The following is a 16832-nucleotide window of genomic DNA, read 5'->3' as shown; positions in this document are numbered from 1 at the left end:
AGTTTACTAGTTGTATAATCTTCTTTGGTATCAAAAACACCTCCCCCCAGTAGGTCTGCATTTCAAATAAAACACTTCTTACAAGTTGTAGTCTGCCACTGTATGATAGGAGTTTTGATGTCCAGCACTTTATTCTGTTTGTAATCTTCTCCACTAATGGCATACATTGCTGAATAGATAGTTTCCTTAAGGATAAAGGAACTCCCAAGTACTTGAATGGCAATGATTCCAGCTTGAATTGATAGTCAGAGCATATCATTTCTTTAAACCCCGGGTTAACTCCAGCTACATAGATAGAGCTTTTATCTAAATTAGCCATGAGCCATGTCACCTTTGAAAAATGGTTAAAATTGTCTAGTAGTAGTTGAATAGAGATCTTGTCAGCTCTACAACACATGATCAGATCATCTGCAAAACAGATATGAGTGAGATTCATTTTGGCACATCTTGGATGGAAATTGAAATCAGGAATATCTTTGAGAGTCTTCAAAGTTTTGCTCAAATACTCCATCACTAGAACAAATAAGTACGGGGGCATAGGATCCCCTTGTCTCAACCCCTTTTGCTTGAATTCTTTTTGTGAGTCCACCATTGATCAATATAGAATAGTTTGCATTAGTTAGACATTCCATAATACACTGCATTATCTTAGTAGGTATCCCATACTCCAACAGTACCATTTGTAAGAAGGACCATTCAACAAAATCATAGGCCTTTCTTATATCCACTTTGATAATGCATCTAGGTGAAATCCCTTTTTTGTTATACCCTTTCACCAATTCATGAGCAAGGATAACATTATCTAGAATATTTCTTCCTTCTATGAATGCTGACTGAGCTAGTCCAACAATGAAGTCCACCACTGTTTTTAGTCTTGAAGTGAGAATTCTGGCAATGAGTTTATAAGACGGTGGTACATCATGCTATAGGCCGAAATTCTTTGACAAAATAAGGACTAGCCATTTCTGACACTAATGTAATAGTTGCACTGCATACACTCTTCAATAGCTTTCCCGATTCAAAGAACTCCTTGACTACCTTTATCATCTCTTCTCCAACTATATTCCAGTATTTCTTAAAGAATTCTATTGGAAATCCACCAATGCCAGGTGCTTTGTCACTTGGTAATTCCTTAAGCCCTTGTAGGATCTTAGTATCAGATACACTCTTGATCTTGTTCAAATTCTGCTCTCTATTCAAGTAAGGACCATTCCTAGCTATGTTTACATCAAGGCAGGGCAATTCTGAAACCCTTGTTCCTAGAAGACCTTCAAAGAAAGTTGTGAACTCTTATTCAACTAATAAAGGATCAGTCAGTTTTTGTCCAAGCTCATTACAGATAGTAGAAATTATGTTTCTGCCTGTATACTTTCTCTTGTATAGCCTGTATACTTTCTCTTGTATAACTTGCCAATTTTCTACTTGCATCAGTAGTTCTTTCTCCTCCAAAATCAAGGTATTGTTGAATAGATCATTATTTATCCTCTTCTGAATTTCCTGCAGCTGATCTTTTAGCATTTCAACCTTTTTGTCTATTGAATTATAGACTCTATTCATTCCTTTTGCCTTGTTTCCCAGTCTCTGTAGTTTTTGCCAAACTGAATACATAGTGTATCCAGTTATATTTTGATCCCACACCTCTTGTACTAGCTTGTTGAATTCCTCTTCCTGCAAAAGCACATTAAGAAGCCTAAATGGCTTTAGTAAGTGGTTTCTAATAATCTCAGTACATAATACTATGGGTGAATGATCAGAGACCCCATAGTTCTCATATATTGCCTCTGTATAACCATATTGTATGAACCAGTAAGAGTTTCCCAATGACCAGTCAATATTACTGTATATTCTATCAGTACCCTCTCTTTTGTTGCTCCCAGACCACTGACATCCTTTTCTGTTCAACAATCCCAAACTAGTATCATCAACACAAGTTTGAAAATCAACCACTTCACTCTAATGAACTGGATTACCATTAATTTTGTCATTAACAGATAGCATAGTATTGAAGTCTCCCAGGATCAGTCAGGCCTCCATCATAGTGCTATTATCTATCTTATTTGATTCCATATTTTTTGTCGCTCTGCAACAGTATTATAACCATATACAAAAGTAAGCCAGCACTTAAAAATTAAATTCCTGTCCTTGATCTCACAGTGCACCAATTGAGTTCCAGCTTGAATTATATTAATATCTATTTGCTGAGCCTTCCACAGTACCCATATTCTCCCATTGGGAGCATATGAATAGTTTGAGAACACTTCCCATTCAGTCTCAATCTTCTTTCTAACTTTTTTTCATTCCATTTTTTCTAGTCTCAAGGCACCATAACACTGTGATTTTATTCTTAAGTAGAAAAGCCTTGAGTTCTTTCTGCTTATAGGGCTTATTAAGCCCTCTAATATTCCATGAACTAATAATCATGGGGGGTGAACCAAAGGTACTATTTCTTCTTTTGATGCCAAACTAGCATCTTCCCTTTCTTGAATTCTTAGGGCATTAAATCTGTTTTTATGTAGTATAGCTTCAATAGTCTCATCAGTCATACCCTTTCTCATTGAGCTTTTATCCTTGGGACTTTACACCTATTTTCCTTTTGACTTAGCTATCTGAAAATCATTGTCCTGCTGCTCTATTTCTGTACTGATAACTGGTGGTGCAGTTGGTTCTTCTTTGCTGGTCTCATCTCTAACCTCTTGAACCTGTGCTTCCTCAATTGTCTTTTGTTTCACAATCCATTTAGTGGTTACTCTTTTTCCCTCTTTTTTTGTACACTTATCTGTCCTTTGGCATCAGGTACTGGGTAATTTTCTATCTCTGTTTGGTCATTACATTTCCATGTGTCATGACCTATTGTGAGACAGTCTTGATAGAAGGAAGGATGCCAATCATAGCTCAATTTTTGCTCCCTTATCTTTCCTTCAGCACTTTCTATCAGCACTGTCTTAGGTAGTGCTTGGGACACATCCATCTCAATCAACATACGAACATAGGATAATCTAGCCTCCTGTGTTGTTAGTTTATCAATGCAAATTGGGTTCCCAATCGAGCTTGCAATTCTCCCTAAGTTCTCCACTGTCCAGTACTGTATAGGTAGCCCAGGGAAGTTAACCCACACTGAAATATTTTTTGTGGATTCCTTACACATTTGGAAGTCCGGTTCCCATACTTTCAAAATCATAGGTCTGTTATTGAAAGTGTATGGTCCATTTTGAAGGACCAAATCTTTGTCCTCATCAGACTCAAATTTGAAAATAAAGTAGCCTTCATCATGCATTAGTACCTGCGGAGTTGAAACAAATTGCCAAACTCCATGCACAAACTTCAGCATCTCTTTGAATTGAGGAGATCTACCTATGACATAGCCAATTAAGCTAGTCCTCCATCTCCTATTCCGCTCTTCCACTTCTATAAGGTTTAATCTAACAATTTTCCTTCCATCTTTAACAATAGGGGGTAATAGTTCAATTTCAAACCCTGTTGTATAGATCTATTACCTCGAACCACAACAGCTAGATTTGGTCTTGAAATCCCTATGCCAGACGAGAAAGTCAATTTCCTTGTTGTCGTCGCCATATCCGTCTCATTTAGTGCTGGATCTGCAGGAGTCTTAGTTATCGGAGCTGCCTGTGCTTGAATTGCCACCAACTCTTCCGATTTCTTTCTCTCTTGTCCATTCAGAACAGTTGGTGCACTACCCATGCCTTTCATTAAATGGAACAGTTGCACCGAGTCTAAAGCTTGGAGAATCCCCGTTTTTGGTGTAACTAATCTTGTATCTTCATCATCTACCTTATCTTTCTCATCTGCATTTGTTTCCTTAACTATAGAGTTCTTCTTCCTCTGTCTCGCCATTTCTACCAGGCAAGTTAGCAGACCTTGCTTAACATGCACTGAGAGAGAGAGCCACTTATGTGCTCTTAACCGGTTTTTTTTGAGTCATTTTGGGGCACTTTTTATGTTTTGAAGCAAGAATCTCTACTTTCAAGTAACTACTATTCAAACAATTTTCTTTTATGGATATATTTTCCAAAAAAAAATCCTAAAAAGAAAAACATAAGTGACCACAAAGAAATATGATACGTGATTATAAAATTAGGATAGCGGGATGGAGAGATTCATGCATTTTTAATCAAACATGATAAACTTTATGCGAATCAAATCTAAATTGATCGGGTCTTAAAACCTTTTAATAAACTTTATAATTTGGATTAATCAGATCTCTAAATAAATATAAGATGTCGAATAAAAAAGAAAAAGAAAAATAACTATAGAAGCTTGAATGCCTCAGTTTTTACTTTGTATACACATATTTCTTTATTAAATATTTTATGTTTCTTTTGAATGAATTGGATTTTCATTACTATCATATTTAACCAGCTATGATTATTATGCTAGAAAGAATTAATCAACTTTGTTTATCATGATCAGTGTTGAGTTAATAACATAACTTAAAAACAAACCAGTTTGAAGCTATGTGTACCAATGTTGTCAAATAGCATTTTGAGTGCATAGCTACAAAATTCCTTTTTTATTCTTCTTAGTTCTTTGTTTAATGCATCTATTAACTTTATCATTTATTTTCTTCTTATAACAATGGTGTTATCTCTTTAGGTAACTATCGTTATATATGGTTTGATCATTGATAATCTGTATGATGCTTATATTTCTTTTTTACTTACTCTCCAATGAATTTTTTTCATTTAAGTTCCCGCACTTTTACTATACTTTTGTTTTAACTTGTTACATAATAATTAGTAAGATGTAAATAGATTACTTTCATAGATAGGTGACTCAATTACAGGAGCTGATGCTTAGGATATTTTCTTTTATTTTGTTTGATTTAGTTTCTTTTGATAGAGTCTTTTGTAAGTGTATAAATCTCTTCTATTCATAAATAGAAATACAACAAGTTACTCTCTCTGATTACATGGTATAAGAGCAAAGGTTGCCTATTCGCCGAGGTTGAGCCGTCTCCGTCGTCGGCAGCTGGGTTACTTCGTTGAAAGTTAAGCAGCAACTATGTTTGGTGGTTGTGATGTTAAAATCAACCAGCAACCACTGACTCGGGAAGAATCGCAACACTTAGATCTTTAAGTATCCAGAATCAGGTGGCCGGAAGATAAACACGTGAAGTTCACGCGTCGGTAAACTCATTCGGACCAAGATTCTCCGGCGAGCGCATGAGGGTGCGTCGAGATTCAAACTATGACCTGTTTTACTTTGACGACATCACTTTGCTATCTCCGACAGGTATCTGGTGGTTTCTGTTCAAAAGGACTATGGGTTGAGAGAGTTTAGTTTGGGTAGTTCTATTTTTTGGTGTTCGCTATCTGCCAGGTTCCTTCAATATTGTTTCTTTGGTCAAGCTATCTATCTGATACTCTATTTGTTGAGTAATTTTTTGGATTTCTAATCTAAATTCAAGAATTGCTTCAGTAACATATATTACTAAGGGGTTAGTTTACTTTTTTCGGAAAATTCAAATTATCCCTGTTTTTACTCGAGCAGATCTGGTTAGATCCTTTTGCTTCATTTTTGTTACCGTTTCTTAGATTTTTGAGTGTTGTTTGGAGTTTTTCTTTGTGGGTCAGACTATTATTCTCTGATTTGCTGATAACTGGTCTTATTCCAATGAAGCTTTGTTGGAATTAAGAAAAACAATTATTATATCCTGGTTTCTCTAAAAGTTGGTTGAGACTTTGGCTTCGACTCTCTCTTTGGCTCTCTTTTGTCCCTGTTGAGGAGTTAATTTACTACAAAGCTTTATTAGTTTCTTTGATCGTGAGTTTTAGTTGAAAAAAATGGCTATAAAAGGTAAGCAAGGAGGAAATAATGCTACAACTTCTAGTCCAATAATCTTGGTTTTAGATGAGTTTTTGAAATTTCTTCAATATCATAAATAAGTTACAGAATCTTCTTCAGTTACTTCTTTTGATGGGTTAGATAAAACATGTCTTATCACCTCTTCAAATAAATGGGTGATTGATTCAGGTGCTACAAATCACATGACAGGTAATGTGAATATTTTTTCTAGCTTTCGGTCACACAAAGAACCCTCTCCAGTTATTGTAGCTGATGGATCAACTTGTAGCAGCGTTGGATCTGGGACTGTTAAACCAACTTCCTCTATTGCCCTGTCATCTGTCTTAAGTCTACCAAATTTGGCCTTTAATTTGATTTTTGTTAGTAAAATCACTAGAGACCTTAATTATTGTGTCGCATTATTTTCCGATCATTGTTTGTTTCTAGATCTTACAATGAAGGAGGTTATTGTTAAAGGATATTTATCTAGTGATCTCTACATCCTTGATGAATAGGAGTCACTGTCTGTTGCATGCTCTAGTGTTGTGTTTCTTTTTAAAGCTCATTGTCGATTGGGACATCCCTCTCTACCTTTATTCAAGAAGCTCTGTCCTCAGTTTCAGAATATTTCTTCATTGGACTGTAAGTCATGTCGGTTTGTAAAACACCACTGCAGCTCAATAGCTCCAAGGGTTAATAAGCGGGTTGAGTCAGCTTTTGAGTTAGTTCATTCTGATGTTTGGGGACCATGCCCTATTGTTTCCAAAACTAGGCATAAGTATTTTATCACTTTTGTAGATGATTTTTATCGAATGACTTGGATTTATTTTATGAAGAGTCGCTCTGAAGTGTTTACTCACTTTTGTGCCTTTTGTGCTGAAGTCAAAACTCAATTCAATACTTCAGTGTTTATTCTAAGGAGTGATAACACTAAAGAATACATATCAGAATTGTTTCGGTCTTATATGAGACAACACGGTATTCTCTATCAATCTTCATGTGTTGATACACTTTCCCAAAATGGAGTTGTTGAGAGAAAGAATAGGCATCTACTTGAGACAACTAGGGTATTTTTGTTCCAAATGAAGGTTCCTAAACATTTTTGGGTTAATGTGGTCTCAACGGCTTGTTTTCTAACTAATCGGATGCCATCTACTGTGCTCGTTGATGATGCGCCTTATAGTATTCTTTTTCCTAACAAGTCACTATTTCCGGTGGAACTAAGATATTTGGAAGCACGTGTTATGTTCGCGATGTTCTACCATATGTTACTAAGTTGGATCCCAAGGCATTGAAGTGTTTTTTTCTGGGCTATTCTCGTCTTCAGAAGGGGTATCAGTGTTATTCTACTGAACTTGGCAAATATCTGGTGTCAACTGATGTGGTATTTTTAGAGACTATACAATTCTTCTATGCACCTCCTATTTCTACGGGTCAGGGGGATGATGATTATGAGTGGTTAGTCTATCAAGTTACCCGTACTTTGACAGAATAATCAAATAACGTTATTGTTCCTCCATCTCCCAGTTCTTCTATTAAGAACCAATTGATTATTCTGTCCTCCGAACCTGCTCCATCTATGCTAGAAATACCACCAATTGTTCAAGTTTACTCGAGGAGTAAAGAGACCAATGACATATGTCCTGCACCAGTTTCTTTGTCATCAGATCCTCCGTCACCTTATCTTTCTGACAACTTTGACCTCCCTATTGCTCTTTGTAAAGGTACACGTACTTGCAAATCCACATATTTCATTGCTAATTTTGTATCCTGCGACCTCTTATCCTCTGCGTCTAGATCTTTGATTGCCTCTCTAGACTCCATCTCTGTACCCCAAACAGTGAACGAGGCTTTGAATCATCCTGGATGGTCTAACGCGATGATTGGGAAAATATACACCTTAGAGGAAAACCACATGTGGGATTTGGTGGATTTACCAAAAGGAATGAAGCCAGTGGGATGTAAGCGGGTCTTCACTGTTAAAGTTAATCCAAATGATTATGTGGCGAGACTTAAGGCCAGACTTATGGCTAAAGGGTATGCTCAGATTTATGGGGTGAATTATTCGGACAGGTTCTCTCCAGTTGCCAAGCTCACTTCTGTTTGTTTGTTCATCTCTCTATCCACTTCTGAAAATTGGCCTTTACATTAACTGGATATCAAGAATATGTTCCTTCATGGTAATTTTCAAGAGAAAGTGTATATGGAGTAACCACCTGATTTTGTTGCTCACGGGGAATATGGGAAAGTCTGTCATTTAAAGAAGTCATTGTATGCCTTAAAACAGAGTCCCGGGGCTTGGTTTAGAAAGTTTAGTGAGGTAGTTCAGAAATTTTGGCTGAAAATGAGCAAATGTGATCACTTAGTCTTCTATCGGCAATCAGTAGCTGGCATTATCCTTCGTGTTGTATATGTTGATGGCATTGCCATAACAGGAAATGATTATGTAGGGATCTCTTCCCTCAAGTCTTTCTTGAACACTAGGTTTCATACGAAGGACTTGGGTCAGTTGAAATACTTTTTGGGAGTAGAAGTAAATAGAAGAAAGTAGGGAATTCTTCTGTCTCAGAGAAAGTATATTCTTGATCTACTTGCTGAAACTGGAAAGTTGGCAGCCAAACCCTGTAGTACTCCAATAATTCATAATGTGCATCTTATGAAAGATGATGGCGATCATTTTGATGATCTAGAGAGATATAGGAGGTTAGTTGGAAAGTTAAACTACCTCACTGTGACTCGTCCAGATATTATTTTTGCGGTAAGTGTTGTTAGCCAGTTCATGTCCGCGCCTACGGCCAAACACTAGGTAGTTTTAGAACAAATTTTATGTTACTTGAAAGGAGCTCCTGGACTTGGCATATTGTATAACAATCACGGCCATACTCGTGTTGAGTGTTAGCAGATGCTGATTAGGCTGGATCCAAAATTGATAGAAGATCTACCACAACCTATTGTCTCTTTGTTGAAGGGAACCTGGTATCGTGGAGGAGTAAGAAACAAAGTGTTGTATCTCGATCTAGTGCAAAATTCTAGTAAAGAGCTATGTCACAGTCTACGTGTGAGATTATGTGGATACATTATCTTTTAACTGAGATCGGGTTGAAGCATCATACACTAGCAAAACTCTGGTGTGATAATCAAATTGCTCTTCATATTGCCTCAAATCCGGTGTATCATAAAAGAATTAAACATATTGAAGTTGACTGTCATTTTATTCGTGAGAAGATTCAGGAAAACTTAATTTTCACTGGCTACGTAAAGACATGAGAGCAACTAGATGATTTTTTCACAAAGGCGTTGCATGTAACTCGAGTTAATTACCTTTGTAACAAGTTGAGCATGATCAATATCTATGCACCAGCTTGAGGGGGTGTTATAAAATAATTAGTGAGATGTAAATAGATTACTTTCCATAGATAGGTGATTCAATTATAGGAGTTGATCCTTATGATATTTTCCTTTATTTTGTTTGATTTAGCTTTCTTTGATAGAGTCTTGTGTAAGTGTATAAATCTCTTGTATTCATGAATAGAAATACAACAAGTTATTCTCTCTGATTACATAACTTATCAGATGTTCAAAGTTCAAAAAAATTGAGTTTTAAAATTATATTTATAATTCAACTCTAAATTTTTAATAGTTTCATAATTGATTATTCAAAAAACAAAATTCACTATGATCAATATTGCTCATCAAGACACATATCAATTGCAAGTCAACTTAAGCAACTAAGTATATATGAAAAGAAGACAAATGCTCGTCTAGCAAGTCCAATAAAAGTTAAAAGTTATACAAGAATGACAAAGATCACAACTGAAATTGGACTTGCATGAAAGTTTCAACTGCTAAAAGATGGATCAAAGCTTGAAGACTCAAATATAAAAGGAGATACTGAAGAATAAAGAAAGCAACAACTGAAGCATTGAGGCATAGAAATTCTAATGTACTTCTTCACTCCAAAGCTCACAATTCTTTCACTATTGCAATCACTTCCGAACATTTTTAGAAGACTATCTCAACTTCTAGAAGATAGTAAAACCCCTTGAGTGTAATTAGAAAAATTTAAAGTTTTAGTCTCTCAACCGTTGAAAAGAGTTGGGCAAGAGTTTGTTGGTGGTGAGAAAATATTAAACCACACTTGATGCATATTCATTCGCGGTAATCGAGGAACTAAAACTATAGATTTATAGTACTATATACAATAAAAAATGGTCTCAAAGTTGGGTGAATTAAGAAGTGACACATGTTGAGGATGGCCAGTCAGTGGTGACTCAACCATGATGACACCGGATACAAACATGTGTAAGAAGCAATTCAAGATATGACCATTTTATTAATGTTATAGAAAACACCAAGATTCCTCCGGCCTTTATTAGGCCCCCTATACAGTTATACTTTTCTATAACAACATCCTTATATAACAGACATTCATTATAAAAACCAAGTTTTCCTCATAATCGATTTTTTAAGTTATATTTTACCTCTCTATAATAGCTTTTTATCAATAACAGTTGCAACCATATTTATAGTAGAACGTTCTTTCTAAAATTACCCCTTTATAATAACCATATAAAATCTTTACGATTACTATAATATTTGTAAAATGCACACAAATTTTTTTATAAAACAAAGTTTCTATCTTGCATAAAATATAAGATTTGTAGATTTACAGATGATATACTTTTCATTGGACAAATTCCAAATGATATTTAGATATAAAATTTAACTGATAAGCCTTTAGATTGTCTTCAAAGAAAAGCTATTGGATTCCTTTTTGCTGAAAATTTGGACACGAACCTTCGCCAATTCAAGCGTTATAACGCTAGTAAGAGAATAAAATCTACGAAACAAACTACAATTATAAAGTTCTTCCATCAATCTTGAGAGAATTTATTTTTCTCGGTGGCTTTAAAATGTCTGCCTTAGAGTTTAAATCTTTATACATTTAGTTATAAATTTATTAATAATATATTAGCTTTCTTCATATTTAACTAGTGAAATATGCATATCTTTTGAGATTTTAAATTTAAATAATTTTCTTATCTTTTATATGTAATATTAAAAAAAGGAAAAATAATTGATTTTGGATAACTTTTTTCTATAACAACCAAAAAATATTTAAACGTCAAATGTTGTTATAGGTCTATAACAGCCATTCATTACAAAAGCCAAAAAATATCAGAACAAACGAGGCTATTATAGAGAGGATTGACTGTATTATTTTTCATCACATTTTAATTATCTTTTATTATAACATTAATATTGGTAATTAAGGGTTCATGATTTGTGGATCATGCACACCATAACTCTAATTTTTCATTCTATTGTAAGGGGGAGGAAATCATATAGCAAAATATCATACTTACTTTGTTCTCTATATTATTTTGTTCCGAATTCAAAGTGTTCTTAAAGGCTGAGTATACAAGCAGAGTCATCCCCATAGAGAGATTCCTCCGTGTTTTTACGGCCCATACTTGTTCTTTCGTTAATTTTATTTATTTTATTCCTTTGCATTGTGTTATTTTATTAATTAGATCAATTTAGTCCATGTGTTTATAAACCACGTCACAAATTCAATTGTACCTATTAGCGTGTAAACAATTTGGCGTATAGCATGAAGCATAGATAATTGTGGTGTTATTTTGATTCTGTTCATCTTATATTAACGTGCTTTAAAGGTTTTTCTATTTTAAACATACTTCAATTATGGCACATAACAATGTCAACAACTTGCTCAACGTTGGTGTTAACAATAATCACGAAATTATAGACAATTTACATGAGAGGGCTCAACAAGACAATTCAACGAGTGAAACCCATATTGATGGGAACGAATCAAATTCGATCCGGGTGAATGAAATACTTGACGTGCGAGGAGTCCAACTCTTGATGATTAGGATGACGAGCCTGTGGCTGTTACCGTAAAAGTTTTGAGAGCACAATAATAGAAAATTATGAATCATCTCTGAAGACAGGGCCAGATAATGACTGAGCTTCAATATGCGTTATCGGTAACATCAAAAAATTCAAATGGTGGAGTTCGAGCCTCTCCTGTCATGCCTATAAATCAGAAGAACCAGTAATATCGCTTCAAGAGAGGAGTTTAGATCGAATAACAACCAAGCAGGCGGTGCAGGCAACAGATCTGGAAATGAAAACAATGCAGACGACCTTTTCAAGACCGAGCTCTTGAGGTATATGAGGGAAATAAATGCTCGAATGGATCAGAATACCAAAGAGTTTTTCATGCTCAGATGGATCAGATCTCGGGCGCACCTCCGGTCCTGAAGGGCCCGGACTCGAAGAAGTATATTCAATAGCCATTCAAATCTAGTGCGGCTCTGGAGTTGATCCCTAAGACATTCTAAATATCGGATATTTCAAAATATGATGGAACATCGTATTCACAGGAATATATTACAACTTCTACTACAGTTGTGAAGGGAAATGATTTGGTCCACATGAGATCGAATCTGTCTTGATAAAAAAATTTAGGCGAACCCAATGGATTTAACATAATATTCACTTTTACCTGAACAATCAATTGATTCTTTTGAAATGCTTGCAGATTCTTTCATCAAAGCTCATGCTTATGGGTGTTCAAAGCCTAATCAAAACCAAAAACCGAATCGCAAAAGTGGCTTAATGGCTTATTGTATCAGATTATCGATTTTACGGATGGGGAACATATTAAATTTTTTTTGTTATTGGCTTATTGGTTTGGGGGAGGATTATTCAATTTTCTTAACTGATAATCCGTTAATTATCCATATGTATATTAAATAATAAAAATCCCTTCCATGCTTAATGACTAATGACTGGACCAGTATAGTATTATTCTATTAAACCATAACACTGATAAGGCATATCTCAATCAAAACTTGTACCTTCTAAAACATTCTCGTATATGTCTAACGGAACAAAATCATTCTTAAAATTTGCTCACACTTAAAAGCAAAAAAGGATTTTAAATCCGAACAATTATACCCAGATGAACATGAGACGTCTTCTTCATAAGCACTATAAGGTCGGATGCCTTATTTTCTGGTCGTAAAGTTAACTGGATGCATTAAATTCTCGAACTTTATCAAAACCAAAAGGACAAAATTTTATGGTCATTAACATCCTAGATCTCTAAAGCTGTGAGGTTATAAAAATTTCGTAGAATTAAAAACTCAAGAGTTAACCTCAAAAAAGAAGTTTCGGGTACAACTAAAAATCCAAGAGCTAAAACTCAAAGATTAAAAGTTACGGGTGAACATTAAAAATCCGAGATCAAGCTTTCTGTCGTGGTAGTACTTTATTAGCACTAACCGATAATTGACGAAAGAAAACTAAGTGGCAGAGTTGTCATTTGAATCCCTAAGTTTTGCTCTATTTTTCTCTTTTCCCCGTTTTTGTCCCTATTGGATTTTTTGGCAAGATTTTTAAAGGTAATGACGAGGGTGGAAAGGATAAAATCTTCCATTTTCCCATCACATCACATTAAGTAATCGAAAAGTGGGACGACTATCTGTATACGGTAAAAATCGATCTCAAAAGTTGGGATAATTGGAAGTGACACGTGTCAAGGATGGCCAATTGGTGGTAATTAACCCATGGTGACAACGGATACAAATCTATGGCCGAATAACAAGCAATTCAAGATATGATCATCCCAGAAATATTACAGAACACCTCAAGGTCCCTTCAGACTTTATTAGGCCCCATATATTATTCTTTATCACCTTTTAATTACCTTTTATTGCAGCATTAATATAGACTTTCATTCTATTGTAAGGGGGAGGAAATTATATAGTAAAATATCGTACTTACTTTTTTCTCTATATTCTTTTATTTCGGATTCGAATTGGTCTTAAACGCTGAGTATTCAACCAGAGTCATCCCCGTAGAGAGATTCCTCCTAGTTATTACGGCTCATGCTTGTTCTTTTTTTAATTGTCTTTATTTTCTTTTCTTTGTGCTATATTATTTTATTAATTAATTTAATGCACGTGTCTATAAATCATGTTACAAATTCAATTGCACCTGTTTGCGGTAAACATGTATGTGTACAAAAGTTACTTGTTGCCCTCTCTAGGTGAACGTGTCAGTTTCTCTCTCTCTCTCTCTCTATATCTCTCATTTCCTCCACTTCACACTCTAGCATAGTTCCTTTTGATGGAAAACCTATCTTTACCTAGTTATGGATCGGGGAATACCTTTTATTTCAAGCGGAAAACCTTTGAATTAGTTAGCATTAATAAAGAAATTGACATATGGTTTATTATTACTGAGCACATTAGAAGATTTACAAATAGTATTAAGATTAATGAAAGCAATCTTCTTTGGATATGTGAAGCATTAATTTAGGCCTCACTTCAGAACTGGTAATAAATGTAGAAGATGGGGTAGGAAGGTGCAAACTTACACCTTCAGGGTGGTACAGAATTTTAATTCCTACGGGAAGTTTTGTTAGAGTCGAATCTATTTTTGGAGAGAAAAAAGCTATTGTCATTATTCCAGAGAGCAATTACAACAAAGGATGGGTGGAGGTAGCAAGGGAAAAAATACAATGATATTTAGGGTCATATGCAAATCCAAGGTTTTATCTTAATACAAATTAGTCCATGCCTTATATGGAAGCAACAAGGATTTCACAATGGCCGGCCACAAGAGGCCAAAGTCTAGATCCTCTGAAGGAAGGAAGAATCTGGAAATAAGCAATTCCTGTCAAAATGCCTTATAGGACAGTCCAATGACCCTTTCAGCACCAGTTTGAATGCAAAGATAATTCAAAAATGGCTCACAGTTAGATGGCAGGTCACAACTGGTCTCAGAGTCACACTAATCAGCCATAATCAATTCTTGTTTGAGCTTCTTTCTAGGTTGTTAGCAAATAGAGTCATAGCCGGCGATTGATTTTGGAATGGAAGAAGATTGACTCTAAAATGGTGGTCTCTGGTGGCTAGTTTAGAGATGACAAAAGCAAAATCAAATCACAAATGGGTGAATTCGAAATTCCTATCCACGCATGGACCTCAAAAAATTTCAAATTCATAGGCGACAAGTGTGGTGGTTTCATTGGAATTGACGAAGACACTAAGCACAACGTGCATCTATTCTGGGCTCGCGTCTGTGTTAAAATTAGCAGTGGAGATTTGCCGAGAAATTTGGAGCTGATAAAGGATGATTGGGGCTTTGAAATTTCAATACTAGAAGATTTCCACACCAAAATCAGACCTACCGGTAAACCAGTCATCGGTGAAGGGAAAGGTATGTCACAAGAAGTAGGTATCTTAAGACATGCATCAAGGGCAGCAATCACGCACGTGAGTGGGCAATTGGACAACTTTAATTTGAATGTTAGACCACCTATTAACCCAAAGAATAAAGGGTTACTAGGGTTAGGGGGTAATGGACCTACAAATACAATTAAAAAAGTGGGCCTAGATGCTTACAAAAAAGGCCCAAACAAGAAAGCCCATTCGAAGGATAAAAACTTATTAAAAGAAAAGACTATCTGTAGAGCAGTAGGGCACAAGCCCAACTCATACACAAATCTTTTTAATATAACAAACATCGACTCTCTGGGATCTAAAATCTTCCCAACACAAGAAATCTCCACTTCTCACCAGGCATAGCAGAGATCAAAAGCTAACTCTAAAAAGTTAGCCAATTAGATGCAAATGATGAGGCCACCCTTCAATTGAGAATCTAAAGACCATTGCGTATCACCCATCAAAGGTTGGATTTGGTTTTGATAAGTAACTCAGATACATAGTTCTCCTCTCATGCAATCTGCGAAGCTCTTCCACTAACATGGTACGAGGGCCTCTCGAATTGTCAGCCAATTGACACACCCTCTCTCATCGAGACTTTGAAGTGGACCAAAATTACTATGTCAAAGGCATGCAAGACATTTAGGGTCAATGCTAATGGGTTTGAACATGATCTCCTGAATATAATTCTATGAATCGAGCAAAGGAGACAAGTCCAAATTCAGCAGCAGGAGTCAAAAGGAAAATTATGTGAAAGGGAAGAAGAATAAAGGGGAAGGGGAAAGAAAAATGTTAGTTTGTGGGCTCAATTATGATAGGAAAGGGCAACATAACAAGGGAGCCAGGGGTAGGTACTACAAATTATTCTCTGGATGAAGCTAAAAATCTTGAGTTAGAATGTGCATTGGTTGAATGAGGAGGGGAAAAAGACTACAATTAATTCTTTCATTCAGAAATGGAAGGTGGATATCTTATGCTTGCGTGAAACTAAGATTGAGGACCGAAATATCAGAATGATTCAGCACTTATGGGGTAGCATGTGGGCTGATTGGGGTAAGATAAAAGCAAGTGGTACTAGGGGAGGTATTATAATGATATGGGACAAAAGTCTATAGAAGAAATTAGACACTCATCATGGATTATACTATATGTTTTGTATGCTGGAAAGCACTCAAGAAAAATTTAAATGGTGGTTTACAGGTATTTATTGACCACATTCTAAGCCAGATAGGGAGGTTATATGGAGAGAAATTATAGGGGTGAGAGGATTGTAGGATGGATATTGGGTCTTGGGGGTTGACTTCAATGTGTGCAGATTTGAGAGTAAAAGGTTAAATTGCATCAGAAGATCCAGGGCTATGAAAATTTTCTTAGAGGTTATCCAAGACCTTGATGTCATCGATTTACCCATGCATAGGGCTCACTATACCTGGTCTAATGGTGAAAATTATTTACAGGCATCTTGACGGATTTCTCATTTGTCCTGAATGGAACAACTCATTTAGAGCAATGTCACAAATTGGACTTCCGAAAGTGATATCAGATCACAGACCAATACTTTTGGAAAGTAGGGACTGGGATGCAACTCCTTCCTATTTTACATTTGAAAACATGTGGCTATAAGAAGAAGGATTCCTAGACAAGCTGAAGAACTGGTGGCAAAGTTACACTTTCACAGGTAGCGCAGACTTCATTCTCCTACAAAAGCTGAAAAGCTTGAAGAATGACATCACTACTTGTAACAAGGAATAGTTTGGGAAGATAGAAACC

The sequence above is a fragment of the Nicotiana sylvestris genome, chromosome 10 (assembly GCF_000393655.2).
Source record: "Nicotiana sylvestris chromosome 10, ASM39365v2, whole genome shotgun sequence".
NCBI lineage: Eukaryota > Viridiplantae > Streptophyta > Magnoliopsida > Solanales > Solanaceae > Nicotiana > Nicotiana sylvestris.
Note: the sequence above shows the minus strand (reverse complement) of the source record.